Below are 25,581 nucleotides of genomic sequence, written 5' to 3' on the forward strand. Positions count from 1 at the left end.
AAAAAAAGTGATATTCCATTAAAAGAGTATTTACATTGCATTTAATTTCCTTTTAAAAAGAAAACATGCTATGATGGTAAAATCATTCTGTGCTACATTTACTTTGTCTGACAATGTTTTTTTCTGTATGCACAGTGCTTCTCTGAGCTGACATTAAAAAATGACCTGAAGTCCAGGAAAGGAAAGCTAGGAGAAAGAGGGACAATAATACAATCAGGAACAAACAAGCAAATAATTCTATATAGGAAGGAGCTACTTACGGAAAGGGCATGTATAAATAGTACCCTGCAAATGCTTTTCTAAAAGTATCGTTTTCACCCTTATACTTGGAATATCTCAGGTTACAGTTTTAGGTACTATACAAATATTCAACCTGCCATTGTTCACATTTTCTTGAAGATAACACTAACTATCCTTAGTTTTATAGATGGATGATATAAACCAAGAATTAAGAAAAATAAATCATTACAAGAAGGAAAACTAGAGCTCCCGACTCTTGATTCCTGCTAATCCCTGTTAGTAAGACAATCTCTCTCACCTGAAAAAGTTCCGACTGTCTGAAACCTTCTCTCTAGAATCTTAATTGTTACACCCCTTAATGTCTTAAAGGCCTGTGGGCTGAGGCTCTTTCTCCTTGGTTGGAGATTTTCTTGGCCTGTATAAGGAAAGCCCTGTCTAGGTAGCAAATGGTAGCAGTCTGCATCCTGTGACTGTCCATATATCCTTGCTTAAACACAGGTATTTGGCACATTTGTTCACAAGCCTAACATTGGTGAGCCCTGTATTCCTTTGTAGGGCTCATCGGTACTTGCACTTTTGCTCTGTGCTCCACATGGTCCAAGAGCTAGAAGCTGCACTTAAGTAGAGCCCTCACCCCCACCCCATCCTGCCCCGCCCCAACCCCTGACACTTATTGAAATAGTTGCTTATTCTGGGCAAAGCTGCCGTAAATTGCTGTCACCATTTCATATGAGTAAAACCTCAAAACTTCACATTAGGGCTGTAAGCAGGCAAAAGCATCTGTCCATCTCTTAAATCAGGTTGGCTAATAGAATCTCTACAAACCATTGAGGTCAAAATGTCCTGCCCATATGCTAAAGTCTAAAGCCCTAAGCGACCTGTCCAGACCTCATCAAAAAGTACTCCTGTATATAGATTTTCTCCCCTCTAATGTCCCTTCTTTTGTTTTATTTCTTAATGTTAACAACCAACTCATCAAATTTAGGGGATTTTGTGGGGGTCCACCAAATAGAGCCTTTCTTTCCTGTCTGGATTCTGACAAATCAAGAAGTAAAAGAATAAGACAGATGGAATGTCCAAACTTCACCATTATTACAATAAAGCCTTAATTCAAGAGTCCAACTTCATCATACTAAATCTCACTGTGAAAGTCAAAGCAATGCTGGGCCCCACATGGAGTGCTTTAATTTGCTATATTTAATGGAAATGAAGAGAAGGCAGCGGTACTATCTCACCTCTAAAGTATCAGATTAGCTCTATCATGTTGCACTATTTTGTAATTCAAACACATCTCATTTTGTCCAGTAATCTGGAATTCAGCAGGAATTCCACAGTAGTCCTGTCTAGAATAAGAAATAAATCAATGGGATCTGTCCTTCACCTTTCTTATGAAGTTTAGGGTGTAACAACTGCCTTCTGCTAATTACAGAAGCTCTGTTTCATTTCTCCAGAAACACTGGTTTGGTCTGTTCTAAATCAACAGCCAATCAACTTAGCTACTTTTAGTAAACACCCAGCTATGTGCTGCTCCAGGCCTGCTAGACTTCTGGAAGGAGTTGAGTGGCATTTGCCTGGAAGATCTGGTTTTTATTGTTGCTGCTTCTGTTGTAGTTGTTGTTGGTGGTGGTGGTATGTGTATATATGTAGGTAGGACAGTGAGGAGGGAAGAATTTTATGGGAAATACACTTTAAAAAAAAAAACTAAAACAGGTTACTGTCATAGAAATGTGCCTTTGGCTAGCAAACATGTGAGATAAAATTAAATGTACTGTCTGAAGGTTTGCTGGGAAAACAAGGAAGGAATAAAATATTGGAGGAAAATAATACTCTGAAATAGAAGAATGGCTATGGAAAAACAAATGTCTAACACCGAAAATTTGTAATTTGCTAAGAAAATGTAACCTAATCTTTTCTAAATAGAAGGAAAAGCAGCTAAGAAAGAGCAGAGATTTAGAAGTATGGTATCATATTTAAGAAAAAAGTCTGCAAACAATAGGGCAATAAAAGCAGTGTTCATCTTACATGAATGCTGAATTAGATTTTCTTCCACAGTAAATGGCCTAAGGGATTTTGCACAACTGTGTAATTTAAAAAGACAGCTTTTTTTTTTTTTTGGCTTGCAAAATAATTATGGTAGAAGTTCTAAAGTTCATTATTATTTATTTTGATTTATTTGATTTGAATGAAGACTTTTCTATCCAGATGTAAGCCTTAAGCTTAAGAGAAGTCACAGTAATTCACAATCAATAATTATATCTAATAATAGAAAAACATATGGTTAAAATACATGCAGTTAATTTAGAATATATTCTTCTAAAAGGCTATCCTTTGAAGTTGATTTTAGAATTAAAATAGGAATATAAAGGAATGGCAAGGAAGAAATAAATTTTCCAAGTTGAAACTCATCAAAAATTTTCATCTCCGTTGATAATGCTTTTACAAAGAACTACTTTTAGAAAATTACTGGCAATTTAAATTAATGATTGAGTGTGGGAATTCGTTCATTATACAATTTAACATTTTGACTTTTCAAAAAACATGGTCATTACAAAATCTGAATTATCTCTGGAAAATAAATGATAGGTAGTTGAAATCCTTATAGATTACCAAAATGAACATTTTTAGTCTTCTTCTTTGATATCTTTTAAAAAACTACTAATTAGAAAAAAAACTTGTAATTATAACACCTTATTTCTCCCTCTATAGGGCTGTAATAAAATTAAAAGAGATAATATAACATTGACATAAGTGTTTTCCTAAGACTGATAATGTTTTTTAAATTGTGGTTAAATAAATTAGGAAATTCTAGATTAGGTAAAATTAAAGGTCAGTCCCTTTAAAATATTGCGGAGAGTTTTAATATGCTAAAATACATATCCAAGAATATCCAAGAGGTATACATATTTCCCAACGGGTTTTATTTGATTATAGAATATTTATTCTCAGAATCTCTCTCAAGGCTAGCACCATGCACATAGTATGTAGCTATTATTTTTATTTAGATGTCTGTGAACAAGAAAAAAGGGACCCGGATAACATGCAAGCAAGATAACTAATGTCAAGCTTAGTAGTCTTTGGTGCTACTTATCAATATCTAGTTCTCCTCTCCTTCCTGGCATATTGAATACCGAACTTTCTAGGGAGTGAATTTTGTAGAAGTGCTGCGAGTCACTTCCAGGCTGGAGCATTTATATATCAAAACAAACTCCTTAGGCGGTCTTTCCCTTGATCACAACTCTTGGCTATATTGAAGGGTAGTTACTTGTCAGCCTGGGTCCCAGAATCAGGAAAGCAGAAGTAGGACAGAGGACTGAGAAGCACATCCCTCAGGTGACTCTTAATGGACACAAAACAAAAACAAGAAAGAAAAAAAAAGTCTTGGTTGTTTCAAACTGCTGAAATTTGGATTTATTATCATAGCATAATTTATACTGACAGCTCTACTGATTGATCAAGGGTAAGTTGTATTCTTAAACCTAGAAAAAAAAAAAAACTTCACTGTTTAATAGAAAAAAAATTAGGTCAGAGCTTAGTCAGTGGTTAGACAGGCCAAAGCAGAGAAAGCAAGTATCCAGAGAAGGGCCAGATCCACTAAGTTGGCACAGATCATCAGGGAAGGTAGCTATAGAATGAGCCCCAGGAAAGTAATGAAACAGAGTCTTAGTCAGGGAGACTTAAGGGCTGCCAAGAAGGTTCAACTGAGCTAGAATTTAGGGGCAGAACCAAAACTAGGTAGGGTTGGTCATAAAGAAAAAAGGGAGAGCCTATTTATTAGAACAATGCATGACCATTGTTCAAGATGGTTAGATGGTTATTATCAAATATTGTCTGACTAAGGATTTTGGAGCTTGGAGTAGGGCTGAAACTACACATGAAAAATAAATGGTCACAATAGTAAATTAGCAGAAAGGAGCCAAGTGAGTTACTAAAATGAAAGATTTTGTGAATGGCTCTAGGAAATGGAAGAATAGGGGTTTTTAAAAAATTTTATTTATTCAAGAGAGACAGAGGGAGAGAGAGAGAGAGAGAGAGAGAGAGAGAGGCAGAGGGAGAAGCAGGCTCCATGCAGGGAACCTGATGTGGGACTCGATCCCGGGACTCCAGGATCACACCCTGAGCCAAAGGCAGGCGTTAAACTACTGAGCCACCCAGGGATCCTGGAAGAATAGTTTTTTTTGAAACATATATTAGAAAAAATGAGTTCTTACTGATTTGTAAGGCAAATCTCAGATCAAGCATTACCATTTCCAATGCCTTCTGTGATATTCCTGGGGAAAGTTAGGTATCTAATTCCTCTTTACTCCCATATAACTTTGTACATATCTATGGTAAGCATTAGATACTCAAAAAATGTTTGAATAAGTATGTGAATTAATTAAATGAATGATTTATAAGGCAAATCCTATAGTAATTTTTATTCTGAAAATTTTAGGGAATTTTTAAAATTTCTGTTTGCACAGCTGAATTAAATGAGTCACACTTTAGAATCTAGTCTTCTCATACCTGCATTACTTTTAAAAATGTATTTTTAAAATTAAGATATAATTGACATATCTCATACCACCTTTAACTCTGAAGAACTTCCATAAGTTCAAAGAATGTAATTCACAAACGATGTAGCTCACTATACAACTTGCAACTTTTTATCAAGGTGAAAAACAATACAAGATTGTAGGGCCTTCAGATCTTCTTTCAAATAAAGACTGGCATTAAGAAAGTGGCTAAAAGAATACTGTAGCATTATTAGTATAACTATTCAGAAATACCATTGGCACCACTTGACTTAAGGGCTAATCAGAAATCAGAAAACTTCATCTCTAAAACAAGGCCTTGGAATGTACCACTCCTTAACAATTTAGGCCATGGTGGCCAGGCATCAACCCTTTGGGTAGGGCATATGAAAAATGGTAGATGACAATCAAGTTGGCACAGTGGATTAGGACAGTAAGTGGAGCAATTCAAGGATGTGCTGAAAGCAATTTGAAAAGCTCCATGGCATCATCTTTAGGGACAAAGGGGAAACTATTGTTGCTAGCACATCCTGAGTGTGGATTGAATGAAAAAGTAAAGTATCTATCCTATAGGAAAATGCTGACAGGTAAGTCCAAGAACAGCCAAGCCTCCCACCCTCCATCTAGCACCCATTCTCAGATAATCACTTCTCATGCACCCTTCTTCAAAAAGTCCTCTCCATTTGCTGTCCCCATCTTCAATTCCTTTTCACTTCCCCTTAGTCCATTTTAATCTGCCTGCCGTCATCACAATGCATGCGAAGCTATTTTTCTTCTTTTTATTTATTTATATTTTTTAAGATTTTATTTATTTATTCATGAGAGACATAGAGAGAAGGCAGAGACATAGGCAGATAGAGACATCAGGTAGATAGGATCACACCCTGAGCCAAAGGCAGACACTCAACCACTGAGCCACCCAGGTATTCCCTTTTTATTTTTTAAAAAGATTTATTTACCTGCATGAGTAGGGTGAGGGGCAGAGGGAGAGAATCTCTAGCAGATTCCCCTCAATATAATTTTTACACAGGTGAAATCAGGTCAAATGTTTATATATTAGAAAACCAACAGAAGAGAGAAAGACCTCAAGGACCTCTCAAGGCATAGTTATGATGGGTTGAAGGACAAATGCACATCTTTGTTCTGGGAGACTGAGAACTGGAGTAAATGGGTCTTTAAAATGTGAGAAGCAAAAATAACTAACTAACTAACTAACTAAATAAATACATTGTGAGAAGCATGGGGCACCTGGGTGGCTCAGTAGTTGAGTGTCTGCTTTCAGGTCAGGTCGTGATCCCAGAGTCCTGGGATTGAGTCCCACATCAGGCTCCCTGCAAGGAGTCTGATTCTGCCTCTGCCTATGTCTCTGCCTCTCCTTCTGTGTCTTATAATAAATAAATAAATAAATAAATAAATAAATAAATAAATAAAATCTTTTAAAAAATGTGTATAAGCTTTCAGTGTCTTTTGCATCTGATGACAGGGCCACCTCTTTCTTCCCATCAAATTATATCCTGTTTATGTGCCTCATGGGAGCATTGTGAGTGGATGTTTAGGTGCTGTCAGGGACTAGTCTATTTTTAAGAAGAGTTAAATTCTGCTTTCTTAATTTTGAATAAAGTGGTGCCTGGCTGCCTCTGTTAGTTGAGTATCAGACTCTTGGTTTTTGCTCACATCATGATCTTGGGGTCATGAAATCAATCCTTGCCTTGGGCTCTGTGTTCAGTGGAGAGTCTGCTTGGGATCCTCTCTCCCTCTCCCTCTGCCCCTCTCCCCACTTGCATGGTCTCTTTCTTTCTCTGCAAAACCAATCAATCAATCTTTATTTTAAAAAAGTCTTGAATAAAGATCTTAATATTCAATATGTACTGTAGATATTTGTTTATTGATTTATTTCCTGGTTCTTTCTACAAAGGCTCTAAGGGTAATTATAATAAGAATACATATGATAAAAGAGTGGTAACATATAAACAGAAATAGAAAGACTAAAGAAAATAATACAAATATACAAATAATAAGGGCCACCATAGTTGTTTCACTCATTCATTTAATTATTCATTCTTTCTTTCATCTGCAAGATATTTAGTGGACACCTACTATTACTAATTGTACACTGGCTCTAAATTTGGCTTTAAGTTTCTTGGGAAGCCCAGTCAACAGGGAAGTATGATTAATTCCATAATTCCTGTTATTAGATAGGAGGAGATATATAGTTTCCTCTAGGAATGTAAAAATTTGTCTAGTACCAAATTTTGTTTTAAGGTTTTATTTATTAATTCATGAAAGACAGAGAGAGAGAGAGAGAGAGAGAGAGGCAGAGTCAGGCAGAGGGAGAAGCAGGCTCCCTGTGGGGAGCCTGATGCAGGACTTGATCCCAAGACCCCAGGATCAGGGCCTGAGCCAAAGGCAGGTGCTCAATCACTGAACCACCTGGGTGCTCCTCTAGTAATAAATTCTAAAAAAACCAACAGCTTATATGGTATTACACATAGTAAACAAAGAGTCAAAAGACAGTGTCTTCAACAACTTCTAGTAGTAAATTTGTATGTTCTCATAGGTGAACCAGATAGAGGGGATTCTTTGAGCAGGTTCTAAATAGATCAGATACTGATATGCATATAACATATATATATATATACCTGACTAAGACATTCAGTAGTAGTTTAGAGGAAAGAATAGCAGACTTGCAATAAAGTGATCTAGAATCTGGGCCAGCTCACTAGTAATTGAATAAATTACTTACACCTTTTGTGTTTTAAACCATATACTGATCATCACTATTATAGTATCCTACCTCCTGCAGTGTTATGAGAATTAAACAGGGGTCTATGTGCAAAATGCTTTGTAAATTGAAATTGCAATACAAATGTTATTTCTTTGAAATTATGAGCCCTTTGACTCATAACAAGATGAAGTAACAACTTCATCTTGTTTATTTTCCAGCTCCAACATCCCATTTTTTAACCATGGTAGTAGGCAAACAACATATGTTTGTTAGTAAAATAGAAAAAAAGACTGGAGAAGGCAGAACAAAATCCCGCCTCATACCCCTGGAGATTATTTGACTATTCTAGTTTCATCAAATGATTAAAATTCCAGGTTTCTGAGTATCAAAACTACTTGTCTGTTTATAGATTCTGTCTACAGGTAATAAGACAAAAATTAAAATCACCCAGAATTTAAATATTTGAAGGTAGTAATTTTTAGCATTTTAATCATTATCTTCCTGTTGTGTTTTTTTTAATGCAAGAATGAATGAATGCACAAATTTGACATCCTAATATGTATACTACCTTGTAAACCTATGCCTCAGTATGCCTAAAGATTCTTTTAGAAAATGATGTTTAATGGCTCACAAACACTTCAATTAAAGCAACAATATCTGTTGCTAAGATCTATCGAGCACTTGCCAAGTAGTAGAGCTAGATATACTTTAGGTACTCATTTAATCCTCACAGTAACTCAGCAAGCTGTTTAATATGAGGAACCTGAAGCTTAAAAACTTCAAAAAGCTTTCTCATTGTCACACAGATAGTATGTGACTTGAACTCAGATTTGTATCAATTCCACTGCTAGGATCCTAGTCGCTATTGACTACTGGCTCATATGGGGATATAATCTAGTTTATTTAACCAGTTTTGTATTCTTAGACATTTAGGTATTGGCTAATTAGATAATATGGAAAAACATACCATACTGTGATTAACATATTTATAGGGAGATTTATATACACAGGGAGATGACTTCACTAAGTTAGATTTCTTGAAGTAAAATAGCTCAAAGGAATTGAACGATTTTAAATACTTTAAAAAATACATATTGCTTAATTGCCCTCTAGAAATATTAAACAAATTTACAGGTACCTGGATTCCTAAAATCTCCCGAACACTAGATATTTCTTTTCTTCAGTTTTGGCATAAGGTTTTGAGGTGTGCTCAAGAAGGTCATAATTCTATGTTTTTGAAGGAATAGAAGATTGTCCTTTTTGAAAATTTGGCAGAGTAGATCTTTGTTACATCCACCTGGATTGTACCTGAGGAATTAAATCAATAAATGGTTTGGTGAGAATTGGAACCCTAAAATCAGAATAGACTGAAAATTTATATTAGCAAGTGCTCTTCACCCTGATTCATTTAATTTAAGAACTTAAAGCAAATGGAAACCAGAAGGAGGATTTACTTTATCTGGGCCTGAGGGGAATATTAATGGTAATGAATCTTTTTTGTGATATATTACATTATATACATCTACACAACTTGATAGGAAGAGTAATTTTTCAATGTCATTTTTAGTTCTGGGAGATGTGAATTATGGTGCTGTGTTTGATCTTAACAAAACTTCTCTTTCTAAACTTCTTTAGATATTTGAGGTCAAAGGACAGGAGAACTAATGTTAGATAAAAATCAGAGCTAAAGGACAGCAAAGTCTAGGAAGATGGTGACCTGGGCATTTCATGACTTGGAGTATTGGCCCAGCTCCTTCATCCTTGGGCAACATTCTTAGCTTCTTTTGTTATGTTGTCTACTTAAACATTTTGACCAATGTAGTGATTTTCATACTGCTACATACATTCTAAGAACATTTGATTTAAATCTCAAAAGGTAATCTTTGACTATTAAAAATTCAAAAAAATAATATATAAAAAGAATAAAAATAAAATTTAAAATTCAATTGGCAGGGGCAGCCCGGGTGGCTCAGCGGTTTAGTGCCACCTTCAGCCCAGGGCGTGATCCTGGAGACCGGGGATGGAGTCCTGCATCGGGCTCCCTGCGTGGAGCCTGCTCCTCCCTCTGCCTGTGTCTCTGCCTCTCTCTCACTCTCTGTGTCCCTGATGAATAAATAAATAAAATCTTAAAAAAAAAATTCAATTGGCACAAACTCAGAGTGTTAAATCCTCAACTTTAACATATTTGAGACCATCCATACACTGTCACATCAGCTTCTTTTAGTGTTAACCCTGGAATAAGACTTCCTGTGCTTATATTTGAATGCCTAATGGATGTGTCATTGACCAAGAAGAATATAGTGCTTGAAAATTCTGCAAATTTCCTGGTATTCCCACGTGCCTGGCCTGTTTGCACTCACCATGATGTCACCAGTGTTAGCGTCCAGAGTGACTACTTTCTCCATCACTCCTCAATAATGCACTTGACAGGATGTGTAAATGCTTAGTTTTTCACTTTGAATGCTTGTTACTTGATCTTTTTGATAAAATTGTTACATGTTTGGGGAGCTTTGTGTTTAACTTTTATGTACATACACATTTTAGATGAGGTGGAATAATTCATCCTGCCACTAGAAATGGGTTGCTGATTAAAAGCAGGACATTTAAAAAGCAAATGTGCAGATGGAAATGATAATATTGATCAGGCCCACATTTTAGGACAGACGTGCTGTATTGATTATACTCAGAGAAAAACGAGTCATACTATAAAGTACTAAATGTATCTTCAGATTTTATCGACCAAACTGACAGCAGTACACACACAAAATGAAAGCAATAGGCAGAAAATCCTTTTCAAAGTCACTATGATACAAGTTTATATTCATTTGGCAGTTCAGGGTGCTACTAAGTTTTAGCTACAGGTTAAAGTACCCATAAAGAAATAAAAATTTGGGGTACCTGAGTGGCTCAGTGGTTGAGCATCTGCCTTTGGCTGAGGTCATGATCCTGGGGGTCCTGCTTCCCCCTCTGCCTATGTCTCTGCCTCTTTCCCTGTGTCTCTCATGAATAAATAAATAAAATCTAAAAAAAAAAAAACCAACAAAAAACTATCATTGAGACTTAACCTTTGTGGTAATAAAAATGCTTAAATCTTCAATATGATATATGTAATGAGATTTTTTGCAAGATACTTCTCTGTTCCATGACAAGTTACAAAACCATTTGTAAATAAAATTTTGTGAATGCGGACAGAAGGATTCCAGATTCTTTCATTTTTTTTTTTTTTAAATTTTTATTTATTTATGATAGTCACAGAGAGAGAGAGAGAGAGAGAGGCAGAGACACAGGCAGAGGGAGAAGCAGGCTCCATGCACTGGGAGCCCGATGTGGGATTCGATCCCGGGTCTCCAGGATCGCGCCCTAGGCCGAAGGCAGGCGCCAAACCGCTGCGCCACCTAGGGATCCCCCAGATTCTTTCAATATTGGATTCTTTCAGTATTGGATCCATCAAGAGGTGGAACCTATTTTCCCATCCATTGAATCTAAACTTGCCTTGTGACTTAGTTATACTAATACAATGTTGCTGAAGTTACATTGTGCAAGGGCTAGACCCCCAAAGCTGAGAATTTCTTGCCTTTTCCTCTTGAAATGCTCTGGCCATCATGAAAAGTAGCCTAGCTAGCTACTGAATGATAAGAAACTACACAAAAAGAACACCTTAGCTAACAGCTAGAACCAAAATCCAAGACATAAGAAAGACCATCTTAGACCTTCTGGCCCAGGGAAAGTCACCTGATCAATGCAACTACAGCAGTGAACCAGGCAAAACTAGCAGAAGCATGGACCATTTAATTCACAGAATTATAAAAAAAAATTTTAATTGTGTTTTTAAGCCACTAATCTTTGGGGTGATTTGTTATACAGCAACAAATAACATATAACACAGTAACAAATATGGGAGCAGATCAGTAACATTATCTGATAACACAATCTAGAGAGGATTTAAGAATACATCCATTGACCTTGATACATTAGCAAGGAAGCTGAAATCATATGAATTCTTTACAGTTCAACTGATGATATTGCAAATACTGTGGATCTCAGTTTTGCTTAATTTATGGTTTGCTCTGACATGCATATGTGAGGAAGATGTAATGCTCTATCAAACATATGGTTCTTAGGAACCAGAAAAAAATGGTAAGAGTTAAAATCAGTTTTCAAATACTTCTAATGTAGGCATGTCTTCAATGACTGTATAAGAGCAGTGATAGGGGCAAAAGAGCACCAAAGGATTGGAGATTCACAGAAATGTTGTTGCCAAAGTACACTTAGTCATCATATGTTGTATAAGACAGGCACTAGCTTTTAAGAAGATTCTATCATCTTTGCGCACAGTGTTAGTGGTATACAAATCTCAATTTTATTAAAGCTTACATTTTCAATTGCTGGTTTTTCAGGATTATTTGTAATGATGTGGGCAGCAAGTTACAGGACACAAGTAAACTCATACTAGTTTGGCAATCCAAGATCCCAATGAATTATAGCTAGAGAGTAAAGTGTCCATAAAGAAATAGAAACAAAATTCAGACTCAATATATAAAATAACATAAATCTAATTATTTTGAGAATTTAAAGAAATATTGGACGATGCTGTTCCTCAAGTCCATGGTTTTAAAAAAGCACCATTGAAACATCATAATTTAACACTATATGTTTGAAAATCATTTTTCCATGAAGCAATGACAGCCTGAGAAAACCTGTTCATTGATTCTCTCCACATTGAACATTTACCAATTAAGAAATGTTTCTTTTCTTTTTTTTATTTTCTAAGAAATGTTTCTAGATATTATTACTTGTTAATCATTGAAACTTCACTTTTCTTTCAAATGTCTCGACTGGTTTTCCTGAATGTGGTAGCTGTTTCTAGAGGGTCCACCATCAATCCTTCCAGCTCTTTCTATGGACATGCCATTTTCCCATTGAGAGGTAGAGCCCATTCCTCCCTCCCCTTGAATTTGGGCAGGCCGTAGTGACTTATTTGATCAACAGCATGTGTTGGAGAGGACATTCTGAAATTCTGAAGCCAGGTCACAAGAAGACTTGCAGCTTCTTCCCAGGCTTCTTGGAATGCTCACTCTTGGATTTCTGAGCTACCATGCAAGAAACTCGACTGCCCTGCTGGAGTAACCACAGGGAGAGACCACAAGTCTGCATGGAGAGGGGGAAGGGCCCAGCTAAGCCTACCTACCAGCTGTGCCTACCAAAGAATCAGACATGAGAGTGAAGTAATTTTGGTCACTCCAGACAAGGTCATCTCTCAGCTGAGTACCACTGAAGGATGGCTCCAGTTAATGCCACATGGAGCAGAATCAGCCATCTGTGTTTGGCCTGATTTCTAGACTTATAGAAATTATTCTGATTTTTTTTTTTTTTTTTAGAGGGGCAGAGGGAGAAGGACAAAGAGAATTTTTTTTTTTTGAGAATCTTTTTTTTTTAAAGATTTTATTTATTTATTCATGAGACACACACACACACAGAGACAGAGACAGAGAGAGGCAGAGACACAGGCAGAGGGAGAAGCAGGCTCCATGCCGGGAGCCCTATGTGGGACTTGATCCCAGAACCCCAGGATCATGCCCTGGGCTGAAGGCAGATGCTCAACTGCTGAGTCACCCAGGCATCCCAGACACAGAGAATCTTTTTTTTTTTTTTTTTTTTAAGATTTTATCTATTTACTCATGAGAGACACAGAGAGAGAGAGCAAGGCAGAGACACAGGCAGAGGGAGAAGCAGGCCCCACGCAGGGAGCCCAACGTGGGACTCGATCCTGGGTCTCCAGGATTACGCCCTGGGCCGAAGGCAGACGCCAAACCGCTAAGCCACCCGGGCTGCCCAACACAGAGAAGCTTTTTTTTTTTTTTTTTTTTTTTAAGATTTATTTATTTATGATAGACATAGAGAGAAGAGAGAGAGAGAGAGAGAGAGGCAGAGACACAGGAGGAGGGAGAAGCAGGCTCCATGCAGGGAGCCCGACGCGGACTCGATCCCGGGACTCCAGGACTGCGCCCTGGGCCAAAGGCAGGCGCCAAACCTCTGAGCCACCCAGGGATCCCCAACACAGAGAATCTTAAGCGGGCTCCACACACAGTGGGGAGTCCAATGCAGGGCCTAATCTATCGACCCTGAGATCATGACCTAATCCAAAATCAAGAGTCAGATGCTTAACTTAACCATCCTGGTGCCCCAGGAATTGCAATTTTTTCTTGAGCCACTAAGTTTTAAGATAGTGTGCTGTATTGCAATAGATACTTAGAACATTAAATAATAATCCGAGATGACGAGATAAGCTATTAGAAAACTGTTACCACTACAATTATTTATCTTGTGAAATCAAGAATGGAAATGGAGAATACAAAATACAGAAATAAATTGAGCATCATATCTGATTTAAGATCATGTGTCTGGATATGACCATGATTAAAAGCAATAACCTCCAATGTTTAATATCTTTACATTTACAAAACAGCTTTACTGTTTTCATTGGTTGTTTTTTAAATAAATATTATAAATTTGAGTTTAGTTTGCTAGTATAATAACCCCACTTTTATCTCTGGGAGTATCTAATAATATTCTACCAGGAATATTTGATCAGAAATAGTTTCTGAATTTAAAATGTTTGAAAACCACTAGCCAAAAGTCTTAGTGTTTCTTTTTAGTTCCAATATTTATAAAATATGTCACAGTAGGCATGATAGATTTTGAGTGGATTTTGATTTGAGCCACAATCTCTCTTCATCAGAGATATCAAAAAAATTCTCCTCGGTATTTGGACAGGAAGTTTTTCTTCAAAAAAGATAGAGTCTCGGGGATCCCTGGGTGGCTCAGCAGTTTAGCGCCTGCTTTTGGCCCAGGGTGTGATCCTGGAGTCCTGGGATCGAGTCCCACGTCGGGCTCCCGGCATGGAGCCTGCTTCTCCCTCCTCCTGTGTCTCTGCCTCTATCTCTCTCTCTATGTCTATCATGAATATATAAATAAATAAATAAATAAATAAATAAATAAATAAATAAATAAATCTTTAAAAAAAATAGTCTCTTAAAAACAACACCTTCCTGAATAGTGGTGAAATGATTTCCATTTTATATGCTTATTATAGGTGTAATGAATCTCAGTCCATAGATCAAAGTATGTAAGAAAAGGATCTTTATTTTTGTTTTTTTTTATTTTATCTATTTATTTATGAGAGGCACACAGAGAGAGGCCAAGACATAATCAGAGGCAGAAGCAGGCTCCTCGCAGAAAACCCAATGCAGGACTCAATCCCTGGACCAGGATCACACCCTGAACTAAAGGCAGACACTCAACCGCTGAGCCACCCAGGTGTCCCTGGATCTTTATTTTTCAACAACTCAATTTTATTTCTGCTTGCACACCCATTCTGCAGCATGGTAGAACTTAATTGTGGTTAGGTGTTTGGTTTCCCTCTATCTCTACTTCCATTCTCCTTGGGTTGCATTTAAGTCCTGGAGGGCTTACTTGGGTCTAAGCCCTCAAAGCTGAATTGGACATTTGATTACACATGCATCTTCAAGGCACCCATTGCACTATCCTCGCCATATAGCCCATCTTATATGCATTCTTCATTTTTGCCTGAATGAATGCCTTTCGGTCTGGCAGGGCTCTCAGCTACATCCACTCTGTTCTAGGGCTCTTGACAATCATACTGCTGCTCCCTTGTCATGGAATTTATAAAGCTCTGTGAGGCTAAGACCTTCTCTTGCCAATTCTTAGGGGCCTATTCATAGAGTTGGGGTCCAATCTCCTTTACTCCAAGATCCCAAAGACTTATCTGGGAGTTTTGCTGTCTCAAAGGAGCTTGGTTCTAAGAAAAAAGTTGTGTGTTCTGATTACCCCATCCCCCAAGAGATAGTCAGAGACCTTATGGAGGGGAAAGCCTTGCTGTTACTCTATGTTTTTTTTCTTTTTTAGTTTGTTCTTTTTTAAAAAAGATTTTATTTATTTATTTGAGATAGAGAAGGAGAGAGAGAGAGAGAGAAAGAGAGAGAGAGAGAGAGAGAGAGAGAAAGCACAAGCAGTAGGGAGGAAGAAGTATGCTCTCCACTGAGCAGGGAGCCTGATGCAGGGCTCCATCCCAGGACCCTGGGATCATGACCTGAGCTGAAGGTAGATGCTGAACTACCTGAACCACCCACCGTGTCCCTCTACATTGTTTTTATATCATGAGTCCTTACTGGTCTGCAGAGGTTCTTTACCTTCCTAGGTTCTTGGTGTCCTTAGTGTGTCAGTTTTTCCATGGCATCTTTAGGCCTAAATAAACAAATAACAAACAAACAAGTAAAACACTAAAAGCCTAACAGTTCCATTTATTTAAATAATTCAGTTCAAAAAGGAAGATAACAATAGCAGCTCAAAAATTTATATATGCCACAATGGTCCTGTAAATTCATCGTGGCACTTAACAAACTGTGGGCATGGGCTACTGAAGCACAAAATCCAAAAAGACTCCCACTTTGGTGTTATAGGAGTCCTGAAAGGCCTTCCTATTTGATTGGCAGTAGTGAACAGTGGGCTTGTGTTCAGGTGAACAGGATAGGGTGGGGGGAAAATGCCATACAAACAAGTAAGTCCACTCAGGAAATCACAGCCGTTATAAGTAGTATCAGAACAAGAGACTTATTACAGGAAAGGGAAGAAGCTTGGTGAAGTGAAGTTTCGGAAGGAGGAAATGAGTAGAGTGTATAGAGTCACTAGCCAATCTGTTGTGTGGGTGAGGAGAAGCCAAACACATAGGTCACACAATGTGCGAGCTCACGGAGGGGCTGCTGGAAAACTGTTAGCCCTGTGGGTCCATGGCCACGTGTCTGGACTCGAGGAAAGATACGTTCACATATGTGCAGTGATGATAGAGGGGAGAACTAGGAGAGCTGAACAAATAAAGAAGAACTTTATTTAGGAAGATCAGGAGAGGCCGTATATAGCTAAGTAAATAGCTTCCAAAGAGAAGAGAGACCACATCAGATTCCAGGGGCTGGAAAGTTTTATAGACAGAACATAAAACTAAAGAAGCTCTCTTGAGAAGGATTACCTATCTTGCAATAATTTGCACCTCTTTTATTGCCATAACCTGCGCTAAAGTAGCTACTAATGTTCTCAACAAGAATGATCGTCATGTCAGTTGCTAAGAATGAGGGAAATCAGGAATAAATGGTGTGAGGAGACAGAGTCCTATTTCCCAGTTCATAAATACAAGAGGTAATCTTCAAAAGCTCTGATGGTCACAGGAAAGGCAGTGGGTTACTTTATCGTCACATTTCCAGACAAACCGGGTCTGTGAGTTCTATTAGAAGCCATCACAGTTGTAAAAGCCAATAGACATAGATAGGATTGCCCTGCCACATAAGTCAATTCTTAATTTCATGGGTATATTATAACAAAAATATGAATTAAGTGTTTGTATCTTTAAGTCACTTTACTTGTACTAAAAGGATTCTGGGGTGGCTAAAAACCACAGACTGCAGTTACTGATGCATAAAATCTTGACAAATTTGAACAGAGTCTGCAGAAGATGGCATTAGTCAACAAATGCCTGATGACAATCACCAACCCTAGTGGCACAAAACAACAAGCATTTATTTCTTGTTCACACATTTGTGTGTCAGCTGGAGTTCAGGGGCTCAAAGCTCTGGGTGAGGGCTAGGCTTAGGTCCCTTCTATAAGTATTCATTTTAGATCCTGAGTCAAAGGGGTAATGGTTACACACTGGAAGTTCTTCTCATGGCAACTGGAAGTCCAAGAGGATTAGCCCAACCCCACAGGCACACATCAAGCCTTTGTGTGTGTGTGTCATGTATGCTGACATCTCATTGGTCAAAGCAAGTCACATGGCCAAATCCAACATCAATGAGGATAGAAGTATGTATTCCTCCCATGGAAAGGAGAGGGGTGAATATTTCCTTAGCAGCAATACGATCTAAGATGCTTTACATATTATTTCTTATTATTCCTCAAATTTTAAGTTACATAAGTATACTAGCAAAGAGAGATGAAAATGTATACTCTATCCTTGGAAGTCTCCAGTTGGCCCTGTTTCCTGTGCAAAAATAATGGGTTTTAAGGTGTCAATATACTGAAGAACAGCTGTTGGTGTAAACGACTGATAGTCTTTGCTGCACAATTCCAAAGAAACTGCCTGCATTTCCAGAACGACCACATGAGAGATTTAATGTCTTACAATAAAAATGTTATCAGATAAAGATGCCTTTGATATCAGTCCTTAAGTTAAATTTCTGAATTATTTTTAGTTATAGCTGGCAAGCTGCTCCAAAGAAAAAGATAGAAGGATTGAAGTTTTTAACATATATGTCTATTCTCAATAGCCTTCCAAGTTGTTTCTAAAAATGAATTCCAGGGAAAATCATACTTCTTATTTTCCACTGTAGTATGTTAATGCTGGCACGTGAGTTCTTGAGAGATTTCAGAGAGGAGAACATTTCCTGTCATGAATAAATGGTTGAGATTTGAATTAACCCATGGACATTGATGGATCACTGCTTTTTGTCATAATCATTAGCCTGTAATCCAGGTTATCCAGGATCTGTTCCCAATATACCTTCCTAGGTCTATCTCACATGACTCCTTTTCATGTATCTTTATAAAATTTATGACATGTTGCAAAGTGTCAAGTATTATATATGACTTTCTCAAACAAACTAGATCAATTGTGCCACCCAAATATATCCTGTATTGTGCTTTTTTCCTTCGCCTAGGCTTGAGCCATCTTAGAAGAGTGACCCCCATCATGTGCACTATAACCTTATCCATTCATTTAAGACTTAAAACAAAAATGTACCTCCTTTAAAAAGTCTCCTAGAATCCCACAATCAGAAGTGACTTCTCTCTAAATCCCACGTCATTCCTTGATCAATTTACAGTTAACATATCCTGAATGCTTACTTGTGTCACTGTGCTAGGTATCGTTCATAGCATTTATAGTCTAGTGAGAGGTGTTAATCAAATAATATTTTCTTATGTATATACCACAACCTTTCTCACCTTATACTTCTATTGTTCAAATTGCTTACCTTCATAAGCACTGAAAAAATAATTGAAAAACAGTGTCTTAACATCTGTATACCCTTTGACACCTAGTACCGTGCCTTGCACTGTTACTCAAATATTCAGCAAAAATGTTTGATGAGTGAGTATTCTTGGTGCATTTCATTTACTGCCTTCCCTCTTCTCCCAGGGGAGGCAATTCAAAGGAGGTATGTTACTATTAAATTAACTACTGTAGAAAAATTCATCCAAAATTGAAGCACACGTTTTAAAATATATACATGTATCTTCATTACCTGCAGTGGTGAGGATGGAGAAAAATCTACAAGATGAAAATCCAGCATTTGCCTTATTAGAAATGCAAAGTGTCCCAGGGTAAGATTACATGAATTTCAAGAGACTAAGTATCAGGTGTCCAGTGTCCAGACTTGCAAATCTCACATGGATAACAGTAATCTCAGCCCTAACCTTTATACACCTTCTGTGATTAAAAAAAAGAGCAAACCACAAAGAAGTGATATTCAGGCATTTCTGGAAATAGTTGCATTCTGCTACAGTCACTGTATAATAGTATGCTTTCTGGGTCAGCAGCCTTTTCCTTGTTTCCTATTTATTCAGGCTTCAGATCTGTGCCGTGGATCATAATTAGGAATGTGGTCATTCTTTCCCCAACTCGGATTCAATTAGCCATATGTTACAGGCAACAAACACAGTGGCTGTCAAACTTTAGCAATTACCAAGGGAAAAAAAAAGGTAGTGAGGTCAAAACTGTGGACTTTTAAAGGCTCTTCAAGTAGAGGTGACTCCTAATTATGAAGCATTAATCAGAATTTTGTCTGGTCGTTCATCAGTCATCTCCATGGACCAGCTCTGGAAATATCAGCCTCTCATTCACATGGGACAGAAGCACGGAGCTCTTGGAGCAAAGGTATCAGAAAACGGACTGAGTAAATATGCAATTCTGTTTACATTCTTCATCTCAACAATGAAGAAAAATCAATAGGCTTACAGAATATGGCAATTGTACTTTTAAATGAAGGCTCTCTAGAAGGTAGGTGGTTGGCTTTTTGTTTTTTGTTTTTTCTCCCTCAACTCATAAGGGCTGATTCCAAACAAGTGATTTTTTATGCTTAACTAGGGCTGTGCTGGGTCAGCCCTGCAGTGGGAAAGCCTTGGCGTGGAGGGTCACCACGAAATTCACTTTCCTTGAAAAAGGTGGAATTGAATCTAAGCATTTGGAATTGAAACTGTGTTAGTTCCCAACTTTTCTTCTCTGTTACATGCTGATTTATTAGAGAAAGAAGTTGGAAATCCTGGGAGTAGAGAACATTTTAAAAAGTAGTTAAAAGAAAATGAGTGTTGAAGCATGTGGTTCTTGAGAAGAAACTCACAAAATGAGGTAGGCTTTGTGAAGATATCTACCACTTTAAAAAAAAAGAAAATCTTTTTAATTTTTGGCTAACCTACCCATTCATGCTCTTCTCTAAAGAAGAAGGGACTGACTTACAATACAGCCGCACTCCAATTTAAAATAACATTTATTCAACAGCAGGTCTGCCTCCTAGGCTTACTTCCGTATAGAGAAGACCTATTGTAAATCTCACTAATTTTCCCAAGAGTTCTACAAAAAGTGTTTCTTCATGGTGGGTTTGAGTATTTTATCCACTATATTTTAAATGTCTCAAACGATGTCACTTCAAATCATTTCCCCTCGGAGGTTGCTCTAGTCTGCAAAATATCTTCATTAAGAGATTTCTCTAGCATTTAACTTGGAACTTTTTTGTTCTGTTTTATCTACCATCAGAAATATTTCCTTTTCGCCAAGCCTTGACCACTGAACTTTATTCAAGGAGCTGGTATGCTCTAGCATGAGAAAGGTGGTTATATTTTCTTATAACATTAAGTGGCTTTTTAAAGAGATTTGTTTATTTATTTTTAAGATTTTATTTATTTGAAAGACAGAGAGACTGTGCAAACGGGGAAATGGCAGAGGGAGGGGGAGAAGCAGACGCCCTGCTGAGCAGCGATCTCGATGGGAGGCTTGATTCCAGGACCCCAAGATTATGACCTGAGCCAAAGGCAGATGCTTAATGGCCTGTGCTACCCAGGCACCCCAGATAATTTAACTCAATGGTACTGAGTACATGAAAATTTCCATTTTATTTCTTCTGTTCCAGGTATGTCTACAGAGGCTAGTTTTGAGATTTTTGTCAAGGAAAGGTTGAGGTTTGGTTGGGGGAGAGTGAAGGCCACTTGCAAGGATTTTTATTTTTATTATTTTAAAATATTTTATTTATTTATTCGTGAGAGACAAACAGAGGGGCAGAGACATAAGCAGAGGGAGAAGCAGGCTCCTTGCAGTGAACCTGATGTGGGACTCCATCCCAGGACTCCAGGATCATGACCTGAGCCAAAGGCAGATGCTCAACCACTGAGCCACCCAGGCATTCCTGGCAAGGATTTTTAAAAATAAGTTTAATTTTCTCATATCAAATAGAGATTTTTTTGAATGTCAAAAGGTTGGACTTTAATCTAGTGGGATGGAAATTGAGGAAAGCAAGTCTACAAGAATATATATATGACCATTTATAATTTTTTCTCTTTTCTCTAGGGGAAAACAACTGGGAAAGCATCTTACTAAGAATTTAGGGCACAGATTTCTGACCTTTTTAAGAACCTCTACCAAAACACTTGAGCTTTAAGCACGTCTACTTTAATTTTAATAACTTAATTGGAATGACAAAGGAGGCAAGGGTTGTCAAAGCTGATACATTAAATGCCTATGGAGGACAGGAGGCTGCTCCACGGAGATAATTTACTTAGCTCCATTGCTCCCTCCTGTGATGGTGACCAACAGGGTGAGGATCATTGCTGCTGGCTCTCTCATGGGTTTTAAGTGTGTATGCCCATACTGACAGTTCTCCTACATAAGGGGGAGGTCCTAGAAGGTCCATCAATGATGCAGCAGAAGAAATTTTTTTCTACTAGGAGAGTTTAATTAAAACTACATGCTGTTCCTTCTCTTCTGACAGTCTTTACCGTTCATAAAAAGGAAACTCCCAAGTCCTTCATTTAAATCGGTGAGATGATAGCTTTGGTGAAGATTGCTGTGTGGGCTGCAATATAAGATTATTTCAGGCACACTGCAAAGACCATGGCTAAATTTAATAGGCCATTGGGCTCCTGCAAGTGTCAGTGTCATTGGTCACCAACCCAATTCATATGGAAGGTTTCTTTAAGCTTTTCAGTTTGGGAATTTGAAGTGTATATGGGGAATTATTTCCATTTGCAACAGCATGGATGGATCCTGAAGGCATTATGGCTAAATGAAATAAGTCAGACACAGAGAGACAAACACTGTATAATCTCAGTTATATGTGGAAGTTAAAAAACAAACAAACAAACAAAAAAACCCAACCCACAGACTCAGAAAACAGGTTGGTGATTGCCAGAGTTGGGGGTGGTGTATGTGTGTGTGGGGTGGGCAAAATCGGTGAAGAAGGTCAAACAATACGAACTTCTAGTTATAAGATAAACAAGTCATAGAATGTGATATACCGTATGATGACTATAGTTAATAATACTGTGTTGTATATTTAAAAGTTGCTAATTGAGTGTCTGGCTGGCTCAGTTGGTAGAGCACGTGACTCTTGATTTTGGGGTTGTGAGTTCAAGGCCCACGTTGGATGTAGAGATTACTTTTTAAAAAAAGTTGCTGAGAGAGTGGACCTAAACGTTCTCATCACAAGAAAAAATTTGTAACTGTGTATGGTAATGGATGTTGACTAATCTTGTGTTATTCATCTTACAACATATACATATGTCAAAACATTATGTTGTGTGCACCTATAGTTAGTACAATGTTATATGTCAATTATATCTCAATTAAAAACATAAAGAACCATCAAACCCCCTATTATTACTAAATTAATTAAATTTCAAGAGATATAATTTGAAAAAATAATAGAACATACAAAAATGTGTAAAATAAAAATGTGTGGCTTAATAATTTATCCTAAAGCAAACTCTAATGTAACCACCACTGGGATCAAGAAATAAAATCTTAGCAGTACTTCCAAAGCCCGGGTCATATCACTTCCATCTCCCCTTGGCTATTATGAAATTACTTCCTTGCTTTATTTTTTTTAAGATTTTATTTATTCATGAGAGACACACAGAGAGTGGCAGAGACACAGGAAGACGGAGAAGCAGGCTCCCCCCCGGGGAGCCTGATGTGGGACTCAATCTCAGGACCCCAGAATAACACCCCAAGCCAAAGTCAGATGCTCAACCACTGAGCCACCCAGGTGCCCCTGCTTTTCACATTTAAATGTGTAACCTATCCAAAGTTGGTTTTTCTGAATGATGTGTGATTGGGTTTAAGGCCCATCCCACTCTTACTCCTCTCCCAGTGGGAATATCAATATTCTCAGCAATATTTATTTATTTATTTTATTTTTTATAATAATTTTTTTTGGTGTTCAATTTGCCAACATACAGAATAACACCCTGTGCTCATCCTGTCAAGTGCCCCCCTCAGTGCCCGTCACCCATTCACCCCCACCCCCCGCCCTCCTCCCCTTCCACCACCCCTAGTTCGTTTCCCAGAGTTAGGAGTCTTTATGTTCTGTCTCCCTTTCTGATATTTCCTACCCATTTCTTCTCCCTTCCCTTCTATTCACTTTCACTATTATTTATATTCCCCAAATGAATGAGAACATATCATGTTTGTCCTTCTCCGATTCAGCAACATTTATTTAAAATTATGCTTTCCCTACTGTTTTGAACTTCAATCTTAGACCTTCAGGAATTGCTATATACACAAGCCCATTTCTGAATCTTGTTTTTATCCCATTATTTTGTCTGTCCTTTCATCACCACCATCTTGTCTTAATTACTGTCACATTAAGGGAAGTATAAATGTCCTGTGGAGTAAGGCCTCTTACCGTGAACTCTGTCAATGGTACTCCACTATTCCTAGTCCATTGCATTTCCATATATTTCCATTTTGGAATCAGGCTGGTCCATTGCATTTTCATATATTTTCTAGAATCAAGTTTTCAAATTCCATAAAAACATAAACCAAAACACATTTAAATATCCACCAACATAAGCATACACATGATAGACATAAACTAACTAAAAAATTGATTGGGGGCAGCCCAGGTGGCTCAACGGTTTGGCGCCACCTCCAGCCCAGGGCGTGATCCTGGAGACCCGAGATCCAGTCCCACGGTGGGCTCCCTGCGTGGAGTCTGTTTCTCCCTCTGCCTATGCCTCTGCCTCTCTCTCTGTCTCTCATGAATAAATAAACAAAATCTTTTAAAAAAAAATAAAAAATTGATTGGGATTTTAGCTCAGATTGCATTGAATTTATAAAACAATGCAGAGAAGATTTACATTTTAATATTACGTAAATTCATGAACATGGTGCAGTCTGTCTATTTAATTTGGTCTTCTATAATGTCTATCAGTAATGTTTTACAGTTTTCTGCATGGAGGTCCTGTATGTCTTTTGTTAGATTTGATGTTTGAGGTGCCTGGGTGGCTCAGTCAGTTGAGCTCTGCCTTCAGCTCAGGTCATGATCCCAGGGTCCTGGGTTCAAGCTCTGCATCAAGCTCTCAAACTCCCTTGCTCCGTGGAGAGCCTACTTCTCTCTCCTGCTCCCCTTGCTTGTGCTCACTTTCTCTCTGTCAAATAAATAAATAAAATTTTAAAAAAGATTTGATGCTTGATAATTTGAGTTTTGTTTAAATAGTATTATTTAAAAATCTTGTCTTATGGCTGTTAATTTCTGATATCAAGAAATGTTTTCCAGTGCATCTGGAACTTTTAGAAGATAAAAGAATTCTTCATGAACTAGGGTAGGAAACTAAATGCTTTTGTGTATTTTACATAGCAACCTTATTGAACTTTCATTAATGCTAATTATCTGTAGTTCTTTTGGAATTTCTTTTTTCCCCTAGCTTTACTGAGATGTAACTGACATATAACATTGTGTAAATTTAAGGTGTACAAAATGATGATTTGGTATATTTATATATTGCAAATGATTAGCACAATAAGGTTAGTTACCACATCCATCACTTTACATGGTTATAATTTTTGGGTGTGTGTTGAGAACTTTTAACATCTACTGTTCTCAGATATACAATACAGTATCCTTAATGTACTCACCATACTATACATTACAATCCCAGAATTCACTTAACTGGAAGTTTGTACCCTTTGACCACCTTTACCCATTTACTCCCTGCCTCTGGCAACCATCAATCTATTCTCTTCCTATGAATTTGATTTTTTAGATTCCATATATAAGTGAAATCATACAGTATTTGTCTTTCTCTGCCTGACTTACTTCTTTTAGCATAAAGCCTTTAGGTTCATATACATTGTTACAAATGGCAGGATTTCCTGTCTTTTTATGACTGAATAATATTACAAATGGCAGGATTTCCTGTCTTTTTATGACTGAATAATATTTTATATATATATACACATATACATATATATCACAATATACATAGACATCACATTTACTTTATTCATTTATCCTTTGATGGATACTTAGGTTCCACCTATGTCTTGGCTATTATAAATAATGCTGCAATGAATATAGAAGTGTAGATAGCTCCTTGAGACAGTGATTTCATTTCCTTCAGATATATATCCAGAAGTGGAATTTGCTGGATCATATGATAGTTCTATTTTTAATTTTTTGAGAAACTCACATACTGTTTTCCATAGGGACTATACCGATTTACATTCCTTTTTTTGGAAATTCTACAAACACATACATGTATCATCTGTGAAAATTGAAAGCTTATTTCTTCCTTTTCCCCTTTCCTCAATCTTTTCCTTTTCTCTCTCTCTCTCTTCCCCCACCTTTGTTGTTCTTTCTGTGTTAGCCATGTTGCCTTTTTGTACTCGCTGGGACCTTCCATTCAATGTTGAATGTGAGTGGTGATTGTGGACATACTTGCCTTCTTTCAGGTCTCAGTAGGAGAGCTTTTACCATTTCACCACTAAGCTTAATGCTTGCCGTATGTTTCCTGTTGACACTTTTTTGGAAATAAATTTCCTTTTCTCCT

At 37.5% G+C, this 25,581-nt stretch overlaps 1 long non-coding RNA gene across 2 annotated transcripts in view; it reads left to right on the forward strand.

The window, feature by feature from the left end:
* LOC112665465 (uncharacterized) overlaps positions 1-25,581 on the forward strand; it is a 63,057-nt gene that overhangs the window by 30,684 nt on the left and 6,792 nt on the right. For both annotated transcript variants that reach the window (XR_003140394.3, XR_004809977.2), the window contains exon 2: positions 19,341-19,540. This is a non-coding gene — a long non-coding RNA (uncharacterized LOC112665465). The remainder of the gene's footprint in view (positions 1-19,340; positions 19,541-25,581) is intronic.

The sequence above is a fragment of the Canis lupus genome, chromosome 27, assembly GCF_003254725.2.
Source record: "Canis lupus dingo isolate Sandy chromosome 27, ASM325472v2, whole genome shotgun sequence".
Lineage (NCBI taxonomy): Eukaryota > Metazoa > Chordata > Mammalia > Carnivora > Canidae > Canis > Canis lupus.